This window comes from Schistocerca gregaria, chromosome 2 (genome assembly GCF_023897955.1).
Source record: "Schistocerca gregaria isolate iqSchGreg1 chromosome 2, iqSchGreg1.2, whole genome shotgun sequence".
In the NCBI taxonomy this organism is placed as follows: domain Eukaryota; kingdom Metazoa; phylum Arthropoda; class Insecta; order Orthoptera; family Acrididae; genus Schistocerca; species Schistocerca gregaria.
The window spans coordinates 436,217,019-436,229,656 of record NC_064921.1 but is presented as its reverse complement, the minus strand read 5'-3'; the positions used below and the strand labels follow the sequence as shown (position 1 = coordinate 436,229,656).

The window sequence follows — 12,638 nt, the reverse complement described above, 5'->3', positions numbered from 1 at the left end:
ACTGCTGGCTCATTATGAGATGTAGTTGTCGCAGGAACATTATCTGAACCTGGTGCTGAAGGAAGGCGCCATTCGCTCCGCCTCGCCTATCGCATCTGCCTCCCCTACCCCACGCGGATCCTGTATGACCTAATTCTGTTCCCACACCCCATCCTTTTCCTCGAACAGTTACGGATCCTCTACAACTTCCGCAAACTTGATCTCCCTCACCCACTTGTCTCTCCCATCCTTTCCCACCCCTATCCGCTGCGGCACCTGTATTCCCACATCTCACCTGCTCTCCATCTCTCCACCCTCCATACCATTGCCCAAGGTGGCATCCACCAACTCCCTCTCCATGATGATGCCCTCATCCCCTCCATCTACCCCTCGTACCAACTTTGATCCTCCCCTTCCACCCTCTGTGCTTTTCCCAAGGGCACCCTCTCTCCTTCTCTTCCTCCTCTCTTCCTCCCTCCCTCCTCTCCCACCGGTCTTCCCCTACCTTCTTTCCTTCCCCTCCCCTCTCTACTGCCACTGGCATCTACACTCTCCCCCTCTCCCTCCTACCCCCACTTTTTAACCTTTGGCATGTCCTTGGATTTGTACATGACCAGTGACTATTCACGCACCAGAGATCATCGCCAACAGTTTTTGTGTGCCTTCATGTTAAGGGCTTTGGTGTTTCACGATCTATCCTCCATCATTCACATGTGTCATTTCTGTCGTCTATGTTTGTGTACAAGTGCTGAATGTCTTGTATTTCAATGCGCCTGTGAACAGCTCCATATACTTTAGTTTGTCTGTCTACTGTTTTCTATCCACCATTATGTTTTGTTTTTCTATGTCTCTTTACGTACTAATTGTATTATCTGTGGCCGAAGAGTGGCATAGTTTTGCCACTGTTGGCCTACCTGCATAAGGTTTTAAAATGACAATAAAATAACATAAAAATCTGGAGGAAGGTTCCATGCACTCTGCCTTGCTTATCACATGCACCTCCCATCTCCCACGTGGATCCTTTATGAACTGATCCCCTTCCCCCATCTCCTCCTGTTCCTAGAACGAATGTGAATCCTATATGTCTTCCGCAAACTAGATGCCCCCATCCTTTGGTTTCTCCCATCCTCTCCTGCCATAGCCTGCTGCTGCACCTGTACCACAGTGTCCCACCTGGTCTCCATTTCCACACGCTCCATACCCTCGCCTAAGGTGGCTTCCGCCAGCTCCCCCTCCTGGAAGATGTCCTCATGTTTTCCATCTACCCATCCTACCAGAGCTAATCCCTCCTTCTCGCCCCCTCCTCAGGACTCCCTCTCTCCTTCCCTCTCCCCCTTCCCTTCTTCCTCCTTTTCCCCTGCTGAATACCTTTTTCCTTCCTCTCCCACCTGGTCTTCCAGTTCCTTTCCTTCTCCCCTCCACTGCCCCCCTCCTACCCCCTCCTAGTTTCCCCCTACCGTCTCTCCCCCCGTTTTCTTCCCTCCCTCCTCCCTATCACCCGGTGGTAGGTCCCCTTCAGTGCAGTGATTTTTAACGTTTTCGTTGTGGTGCCAGTGTTACTCCAGTCCCGCGTGCAGTCCTACGTTCCACCAGCACCAGCAGTGTCACCAGCCTCATTCATTTGTGTTCCCACTGTGGTGTTTCTTTGTTCTCATGTCGACTCACAGTGTTCATTCTCCGCATGAGTGTATGGCTCTCGTCTATCTTGTTTTTTAAATCTACCGTTTCTACTCATCTATCTTCGTTCTTGTTAATTCATCACTTTATACCATTCTATGTCACGTGTTATTTTCTCATTTGCCTATGTTTTCACTGTAACTCTCTTGGCTGAAGAGTGACGTATTGTGCCGATGCCAGCCCACCCCTTTTTGGGGAGTGGAATAACAATAAAGAAATAAAACTAGAGGAAGGTCTCCCACACGGATCCTCTACGACGTGATTCCTTTCCCCCATATTCTCTTTCTCCTCAAACATATCCACATCCTCTACACCTCCTTCCAACTTGATTCCCCTCATCCCTTGGTTGCTCCGCTCCACTCCGCTCCTCTCCTCTCCAACTCCCGTTCTCTGCCGCACCTTCACCATTGTGTCCCCCCTTATTTTACCCTCCACCTCTAGATCATTCATCTCCTTTCCCAAGGTGGCTTCCATCGACTCCCCCTCCCGGATGATGCCCTCTCTCCCTCCATTTATCCCTGCTATCTACTCTGATCCGCACCTCCTCCTCCTTTTCTCTGACCTTTTCCTGGAGTTCCTCACCCCTCTCCCCCTCCTTCCATCCTGTTTATTCCTTGCCTACCCTCTCTATGACTCCCTTCTTGCCCCCCAAGTCCTTTTGCTGTCCCCTCCAGTGCCTTTCCAATTCCTCACGTCCACCCAGCTCCCCCTTTTTCTATGTCCCCTCTGACCATCGGCTTCCCCCTTTTTTCTTTTCCTCTCCTCCTCCCCTTGTCCCCTCATCGGCTGGGATCCTCCCTCCCCCATCTACCGCCATGTAGCCTCTATAGTGCTATTTAAGTGAGAGTTCAGTGTTGGGTGTCCCTTTTCAGTGTTGTGAACAGCCACCATACTGCTGCTCGTTGTGTATTTTTATCTTGTGTGAACAGAAACCAGACTGTCACCATGTATTTTAATTGTGCCTTTCTATTTATAATGTGTTTTAATCAGCATTCACGACTGTTCATTTTTATATTTTCTTCGCATTTTTTTCGCCGCGTTTCAGTTTTTAACAGTCACCGTTCTATCACCTGTTTTTATTGTTCTCATATCTCCTAATTCTATTTTAACTTTTCTGTAGGCTGCAGAGCGGTGTATTGTACTGCTGTCAGCCCAGCCCCCACCCTCTCTGGACGGACTCGAAATCCAATATAGAAAAAAAAAAGAAATTTGAGGAAATGATGGAAAATTAGCTGTCAAAATGTTTATAAACGTGCCTATCGGCGCATCTTCGTCGACTATACCTGGCATGCCAAGCACCATATGCGGGACATGATACTTCTAAACGTCCCACCAGCGTGCCGCTGGACGCCCCAGCTCCTCCATCGCTTGCTGTCTTCAATGAGGTGTGCCCCCCTACTAGTCACCAAAAGATGGTGTATTAACATGACCTCAATGGATGCAATTCTGATTGGCCTAGGGATCTCTTTAAGCACACACAGTCAGAGTTTTGCCCCCAAACTCAGTGAATCTTCGAATCATGTAAACTTTAGTACAGAAGACTGCAGTGAGGTAAGTACACCGATGCAGCATGGCACTATTAACCATTACCACTGGTGTGACACTTATCTGACTGTATTGGTGCTGAAGACTACTTTGTTTCTCTCAAGAACATTATTCTAATTCAAGACTTCTTTGTCTCTATCAGGAACATTCCTGTAATTGGGGGAATAATCCAAATGGAATGAAAATCGGTACATGTGATGTACATATATGGACAAACAAATGATTACAACTCCAGAAAATATGGATGATTTGTAGAAGAAACAACTTCACAAACTGGCAATTGCTAACATGTTGGTGTACCTCTGGCCCATATGTAAACAGTTACTGGGATTGCCATTGATTGATTGAGGTGTTGCATGTCTCTTGAGACATATCCTGCCAAATTTTGTTCAATTGGCGCGTTATGTCGTCAAAATCTTCAGATAGTCGGAGAGCCCTGCCCACAGTGCTTCAAACGTTCTCAATATGGCCGAGATCTGGCGGAGTTGCTGCCCAAGGTAGGGTTTGGCAAGCACAAAAAAAAGCAGTAGAAACTCTCGGCGTATACAGATAGGTATTATCTAGCTAAAATGTAAGCCTAGGATGACTTCCCATGAAGGGCGACAAAACGGGGCATAGAATATCATCGACATACCCCTGTGCTGTAAGAGTGTTGTTGATGGGGTACTGCCCTGAAAAGAAATGGCATCCTAGACTATCACTCCTGGTTGTTCAGCTGCATGGCTGGCGACAGTAAGGTTGGTATTCCACCTCCGTTTGGGACATCTCCAATCATGTCATCGGTCTATAATCTCATTGCTGATAGTAGAACTGTCTTCAGCAATGAATCCTGCCTTGAACTGAGGCCTGATGATCAGTGGAAACGTGTCTGGAGGTTGCCTGGACAGCAGTGGAATACCGACTTGACTGTCGCCCGCCATATGGACTGACAAACAGGAGCAGTAGTCTGGACTGCCATTTCTTTTCATAGCAAAACACCTTTGGTTGTCATCTGTTGCACCTTCACAGCATTCCGGTACACTGACATACTCTACACCCTGTTTTGTTCCACTTTGTGGTAAGCTATCCTGGGTTTACATTTCAGCAAGCTAACTCTGAGCAACAAATTTGAAGTGAAATTGTGTAAATTGCATGATTGTAAGTTAGTTATGTCTATTTCAGTATAAAATGGTACAAAATCACAATCTTTATAAATATTTAGCTCTACATTTTTTTTAAAAGTAATCTGCATTTTTGTATGAATAACTCACTAACTAAATTAACATTCATGTTCCAATAATCAGCATAACAAATTTTAAGTAAATAATTACTTGAATTATGTGTTACACATTGCAGTGCCATTCTGGAAGTAGTAAAGTAAAATATTAAGAAAAAATGAAGATAATATTACATGAATGAAAATACTTTTTAGAGACTGATGACCTTGCTATCTGGCCTTCTCCCCCAAAACAACCCCCAAAATACTTTTTAAATTTACTTTGTACCAGAACTATGTAAAGCAAAAAAGAAAATATATAAATTAACTGGTCATAAATGTATATAAAGGATTATAAATGTTAAATGTCCATATGTACAGTATACACAGTTACGTATTTTGTTCAGAGAGAAATTCGGAAGACGACTGTTTTCGCTTCGGTTGACGTTTATACACATACTCGGGAACATCCCTTATGACCGTCCAGCAGTAATCTGCTAAAATAGTAGGGCTCCACTTTCCGGCGTACCTCTTCTCAAATGTGGCAATACCTTGATGAAACCGCTCCCCATGTTCATCACTTAATGGACCAAAATCTCTGGGAAAGAAGTCAAGATGACTATGGAAGAAATGCACTTTCAATTACATGTTCTTACCAAGTTTTTCATAAGATGACAACATGTTATCTACAATCTCGTTGTAATTTATTGCTCGTTTGTTTCCTAAGAATTGTAAACAGGCTGTCTTGAACATTCCCATGCATGCTTCTCATCACCTTGTATGATTCCATCAAAAGTATGGTCTCCAAAAAGCTCTCGAATCTGTAGATCTACAGAGATGCCCTCCTCTACTTTGTCATCACTTAAGTAAGGGAGTTTTTGCCTTAAGTACGTAAAAGCGTCACCTTCTTTGTTCATTTCATTAACAAAGTTTTTCTTGAGACCCAACTCGATGTGCAGGGACAGGAGCAGAATCTGCTTAGGGTCTAGTGGAGGTCCACTCTTAATGTTCGTTGGTTGAAGATATTTTCTGGTGGGCCATTTATGTTTACTGTAATGCGATGCACGAGATCGGCTATCCCATTCTCAGAGAAAGCAGCAATATTTAGTATACCCTAACTGCATACCTAATAGCAGTGCAACAACTTTCAAGTCACCACATATTTGCCATTGAGAGTCGTTATGCTTGATGGCTTCTAGTAAAATTTTCGTGTTTTGGTATGACTCTTTCATAGGTACAATATGCGCAACTGGAATAGAAGGAAGCTCATTACCAAAATGCAAAATCACTGCTTTTAAGCTCAACTTTGACGAATCAATAAAAAGTCTCCAGTCATGAGGGCCTTCATTAGACCATTTATGTCTAAACATGCCACAAGACTATCTTGCATGTTAAAAACAGGAGTGAATTATTGCTCTCTTCTGCCACATTGCTTTCCAGGAAATTGCGCTTGTGCAATCTTGATGCTAAAATCTCAGTCTTAGAGAGCTCCAAATCTCTAATGATATCATTTAACTCATTTTGAGACCATTTTTGTGGATTATCAGTTGATGATATATTTGGAAGAAACTCTGCGTCTTGTGATGTACATGGTTCAGAGCATTCAGAATCCCCATCAGAAGTAACCTCATACTCTGTTGGTGGTTCTGGTACTGGCAGTCCTTCCCCATGTAGAATTGGACGTATGGCAGATGGAGTGTTAGGATAGATCACTTCTTCTTCTTCTTCTTCTTCTTAGATATTCCTTTCTTGATAGGAGGGGCCATACAAAAGTAGCAGTCACTGACATGGTTAGTTGGCTCACGCCAGGTCATGAGCACTGCAAAGGGCACTGAATGTCCTTTCTAATGCATCCAGTTCCTGAGATTGCTGGCATAAGTGTTGCAGATCACATGTGGAGCCTAGGGTTTATCCTGTTCACCTATTTTGCACCCAAATTAACAACTGTAAGCTTTTTTAATCAATGGAGTTATTTGCTGTTTTCGTGAAGCAAATGTCACTTCTCCACACACATAGCAAAATGTGTCAGCACTGTTTACACAAAACTGTGGCACTTTTGTTCACTGCAATAGCAATCAATTTGAACAACTGGTAGTTGATATGGAAACAAATGTGCAAAAATTATTACATGCATTAATAAAGTGAGTGAAGTTGAAGAGGAGGGAGACAAAAAGACCACTAAAATGGTATCAAAATGCTTATATCCAAAATATTGCACACAAGTAAGACTGAGGACAATAATATATTCCATTGTTACAAGTTATTATGAGTTTGACAAATCATTACAATATTTTATTTTAAACTTAACTCAAATATCTATATACAATTATCTCACCATAATAAAACAGTGTGAAATGAAAACTAGAGCTAATTTTGAATTGTCTTTGTGATATTCGCGATCAGCACATTAGAACTTATAGGAACGGACTATATGCCTTCGATTTACATATTCATTGTTGCACAGTATAATGCCTGCCCATATACGGCGAAATTTTCTATTACATGTCTTCGTTCTTGCCAAACCCTGCCTTGGTCAGCAAGGTCTCTGGGTCTCTCTCCAATCGAGAATGGTTGGAGAATTATGCACCAGCACCCTGCAACCAGTTTAGGAGTTTGATGACCAAATGCGTCAATTGGGTGGAATTTGGCGTGAGGTGGACCAACGAGTTACAAACATGCTAAATTTGTGAAGATCTTTCTTTTGAATAATTTACACATTTTTCAGAAATTTTAATATTATTATTTTTTTTGTACATGCACAACACAGTTACTGATTTCCATCCCATTCGGATAATCCATGTGCTGCGCTTTTTTTCTTCTTTTCTTTGTGCGTATGTAACACATTGTGACAGAAGGACCTACAGCAGTTGAAAGTTACACAGGTCTCAAATGTTAAGCATTCATATTGTAAAACATTTTTTTAGTGAGTTATATTTTTGTAGGTGCCTGATTGTCTTTGTTGGCCACCTGAACTACCAACACATTAAAACGTATAGGTCGTTGTGTTTTAGGTTACTTACATTTCGGCGCATTGAGGTATCGATGAAAAATTCATTCTGAATTGCACATTTTGACATCTTATACATACAGGGTGTTTCAAAAATGACCGGTATATTTGAAACGGCAATAAAAACTAAACGAGCAGCGATAGAAATACACCGTTTTTTTTGCAATATGCTTGGGACAACAGTACATTTTCAGGCAGACAAACTTTCGAAATTACAGTAGATACAATTTTCAACAACAGATGGCGCTGCAAGTGATGTGAAAGATATAGAAGACAATGCAGTCTGTGGGTGCGCCATTCTCTATGTCGTCTTTCTGCTGTAAGCATGTGCTGTTCACAACGTGCAAGTGTGCTGTGGACAACATGGTTTATTCCTTAGAACAGAGGATTTTTCTGGTGTTGGAATTCCACCGCCTAGAAAACAGTGTTGTTGCAACAAGATGAAGTTTTCAACGGAGGTTTAATGTAACCAAAGTACCGAAAAGCGATACAATAAAGGATCTGTTTGTAAAATTTCAACAGACTGGGAATGTGATGGATGAACGTGCTGGAAAGGTAGGGCGACCGCATACGGCAACCACAGAGGGCAACGCGCAGCTAGTGCAGCAGGTGATCCAACAGCTGCCTCGGGTTTACGTTCGCCGTGTTGCAGCTGCGGTCCAAATGACGCCAACGTCCACGTATCGTCTCGTGCACGAGAGTTTACACCTCTATCAATACAAAATTCAAACACGGCAACCCCTCAGCGCCGCTACCATTGCTGCATGAGAGACATTCGCGAACGATATAGTGCACAGGATTGATGACGGCGATATCATGTGGGCAGCATTTGGTTTACTGACGAAGCTTGTTTTTACCTGGATGGCTTCATCAATAAACAGAACTGGCGCATATGGGGAACTGAAAAGCCCCATGTTGCAGTCCCATCGCAGCGCCATCTTTTGTTGACAATTGTAACTACTGTAATTTCGAAAGTTTGTCTGCCTGAAAATGTACTGTTGTCCCAAGCATATTGCAACAAACGGTGTATTTCTATCGCTGCTCGTTTAGTTTGTATTGCCGTTTCAAATATACCGGTCATTTTTTAAACACCCTGTACATACACACATAATCCTGCAATAATGTGCATTATTAGTGTGGTGTCAACGTTATACACCATGCTAGAGGTTGCGATAGTCGATAGCGGTCCAGCACTTGCAACCTCTCTGGACTCGCTGGCCCTTACAGCACCGCCGTATGGGACGGACAGAGACTTGCAGGTAGCACCCGCCGAGTCAGCTACAGGTGGTGAGCGAAGTCAGATTAGAATATCCTTCAGCTTGCTAATTTCGCATGCTCTAGTTGGCGCATGTGTTTCGCACGTAATACCAGAATTTTTTTATCTTGCTTATTGTATAATCCAGATAATGTTTGTGAATGAATCATTTATATTCAAGCAAGATAGTTGTTATTAGTTATGTTCCTGGAGTGCTGTAGCAGAACAAAGTTAAGTAAAAGTTATTTACTAAAGTATTCCAGTACTAATTATTATAAAATGTTCCAGATTCCTACAACTACCCCACTCGTGCTAGCCTCTATCTTCCCTCTTCAAATCCTGGGGGTACCGATCAAAAAGCATCCTGCATTTGTGTGAGGTCATGACAGGCTGCCATCGACCTTCACATCAATTAGAATTAATTTGTCATCTGTACAACGATGCAATCTAAGTAACATAAAGCATAACAACCCTTACGTTTCATAAATATATCTTTGCAGAATTTCCGTTATTTGCGCCAGCACCGTGACCGCATCTTCTACCTGCACATGGTCTATACAATGTTCTTGTAACACTTTCCATCTGATGATGAACCTGCAATTGCTTGAAATCTATACCCCCGCCGGTGAAATATTGCACTTGACAGTTCGCTTTTTGTCTAGTTAGGTCGGCTACACTGTAATAGCGATGTTGCAACAACAGCCTATATACGCACAGCAGACGATACAGTTTTCCGTCCCGTCTCGTAAATGCAAGCGATTGAGCAATTACAATGTATATAAAAACTCGTTTTTAGTTGTACAACAATGACAGGAAGTAAACAACCGGATAATAATGCATGTAAAAGCATAACAATGCGCACCCTTTCGATAACGGAGCAAAGAAATACAAAAAAAACAAGCATCTGACGACTGGTACTTTAAACTCAATAATGTACGTAGTTTACAAAATAAATAATAACCGAGATTGCAATAAATAACCAATATTAATAATTTTTCACTCACCAATTTACAGCGATAATGGCGCAATTCCATCCAGCTCGCCATCGTCACTGTTGTCCGATTCATCGCTAAAACCGTCTTCATCGTCGTCATCGGCAAGACAAATCATTAATTGTTCATGGCCACTGATAATGCCTTCTATTGTCTGTGCTGCTTGTATAAGCTTCTCGGCGTGCTCTACTTTTTTTCTCCATGAAGCTGCACCCACAGTCACAAGAGCTTCACGCAACAGCTTTTCCACCTCTGTTATTGTAAAGGACTTGTTGTTGTTCCTTACATACATTTTTACATCACTCCATACTAACTCAATAGGGTTGAAATGGCAGTGATACGGTGGCAACCTTATTACAGTATGACCCTGCTCCTTGGCAATTTCGTCTACTACGTTTGTAGGTGTCGTAGGCTTATTTTCTTTAACAAGAGAATATAACAGAACCTTTGTCTTACTCATATCCGCTGCAATATTTAGAGCCTGTAACCTCTGCACCATAACTTCTTTCAGATCATTTGTGGTTGGGGCTTTGTTCTGTATCACTAAATGATATAGAGCATTGTCCATTACAATTGTTGTAGGGACAGGAAATTGTTTTAAAAGGTTCCTGAACCGCTCAACAAATCGTGTGTGATCCATATCTTCATGGTACTCAGCAGTCTTTTTTGATCTAAAAACTAAAAGTGCATCAGGGACAAAACCACTGGAGGAGCCAGCATGGACCACAATTAATCTAGCTCCTCTTCCCGTCGGCTGATGGCCGTTACTGCTGGGTGTGTTATCCGTCCAACATTTACTGACAGCTTCCCCGGCATTAACCCACGTTTCGTCTAGCCAAATTATGGAATGAATGTCTCTGCCCACAATTTTGTGCAAGAAAATGATACAAGCGGTAACAATATGTGCCCACTCTAACAGTACTTTACGTCCGTCTAGCGTTTTGTAACGAAAACCCATAATTTTAGCACAATTTTTAGTGATGTTTTACCACCCCTGAAGAGTTCACTTTCTTTTAAAGAGATTAATAACTTAGCTACAGTCGGATACTCTTTTCTGCTGTAGTAAGCATAAATATGCCTACGAACTGCTTCAGTCTGGAAAGAATCTAAATCTGTGATAGGACTAGGCCGCTTTTTCTTCTTTCCCGGGGTTGACAAAAATGTATTATTTGATCCAGACAGCTCGAAATCATTACGGCTCACTTCAGTATCTTCCAAGTTTTGTAGTAATACTCCCTTACTTACTACCGTTCTTGCACTAATACCAAGAGTTTTCGACGTACGTTCCACCACTTTGTCAGCAGTAATTGATGGCTGTCCATGAATGCTTACGTAGTTTTTCTCCTGCTCGTAAAACTCACGAGTTCTGCGTAGCAACTCCAGTGCCTGGCTGTTTAGGGGCACACCTCGACGCAAAGGATTGTCACTAGGTGAACGAAGTCTTTTCGGTGGCATTTTCCAAGTACGTAAACTCACAACGTAACAAAAGTCACAACGATATAGCACACAGTACAACGAAAATACGCGGTAAACAACATACAACTCACGTTGTATACAAATTCACTAAACAAAGCCAGCAACGCGGGAACTTTGACGTCACAGCACTTGAGTAACAGCAGTGCTCACTGCGCTGTGATTGGCTGGCGCCCCACGCTGAACGCCTAGCGCCTATCGTTCTTCACTTGTTACTCTGTTACGCTGCCAACTTCATACGCAAACGTCAAGTGCAATGTTTCAGCGGCCCGGGTATAGTTAATGATACAGTGAACAAACTGTATAAAAATGAAAAAGAGGCTTATTGAATGTTATACCCTTATAAATCAAAAGCGGGGTGGTACTCTACGGTCACACAAGCAAGGACGTAGTAAAGATCCATGATGTTCAGCACCTTTCATTAGATTGGTGCGCCCTATGCGAGTCATTGCTATAAGGACACATCGCAAGCTTTTCATCAAGAATATCGCTAAATGTCGTACTAAATATGGTTTCTTATTGTAATACAGATATAGACGTTACAGACTGTGTAGCACAATACACATAGTAAAATAAATAAGAATATTATTGTATTAATGGTAAGAAATTAAGTAGCTCTGAGCTGTAGGAATCTGAAGAGTGCATTATACCGTCACACAAAAGGGAATGAGCTAGCATTTGTACTGTAACGCTGGCTGTTCCTCGGGCTTCCACTCTGGAGCCACTTTGGTGCATCATTTACATTAATAACTTAATGTCGGATAAATTTCTTCACGGAAGAAGAAAATCTAAAATTGTGTTGCTCTAGAAGTACCTCAAACACTCAGAACATGGCGTCGCATCTCGGAAGCTACGGCAGCTTCGTGTAGAATCGTCACATACCGGAAATGGCGGTTGACAACAGTCAATTTTACATTTATTAGAGTTTGGCTAGTATGGTGCGAATTCGCGACGTCAGGCGTTAAAGAGGTTAATAACGTGCCTTCAGCTGTACCAGATTCAGGTCATGAAAGAGTGATGCAGCAAGTCATGTTATGGAGGAATCAATTCTTCGCAGACAGCTGTCTGGCACTGAACTATAATAACGCACGATACCATTACTTTTAGACTGAGAAAATTGTGAGCAGTGCCACAACCAGCATAAAGTCCTGTAGACACGAAAAGAGCAGCGGAAGCAGCCCTAACAGCTGCAGCTTAAACCCGGCATCAGCCCCATCAGCTTCACCAAGAACAAGGGTATCTCCTTCCAAAATAGCGAAAAACTCACATTTTAGCGGAGTGAATATGCTAATGCCATGCATTTAGAGTTCACAACCCTCTGGCACTAAATTCATGAAGCATAAAACCTCCACACTAGAAAGTCGCAAATATTTGCTCTGTATTAATTCATTCAACGTCAGCTCTGCAAATATCCTATGCTTAGAAAATACTTACTCTCTCTTCTTCACTTCCACTCACTACAGAAAATAACATTACTTAATTTTGATTCATGAGCGTCCCTTCTACCTCCAGACT

General features: G+C 42.4%; 1 protein-coding gene across 1 annotated transcript in view; it reads right to left on the bottom strand.

The window, feature by feature from the left end:
- The window catches only part of LOC126335822 (kinesin-like protein KIF19), a 603,567-nt gene that overhangs the window by 170,707 nt on the left and 420,222 nt on the right, over positions 1-12,638 (bottom strand). The gene's annotated exons all lie outside the window — the stretch shown is intronic.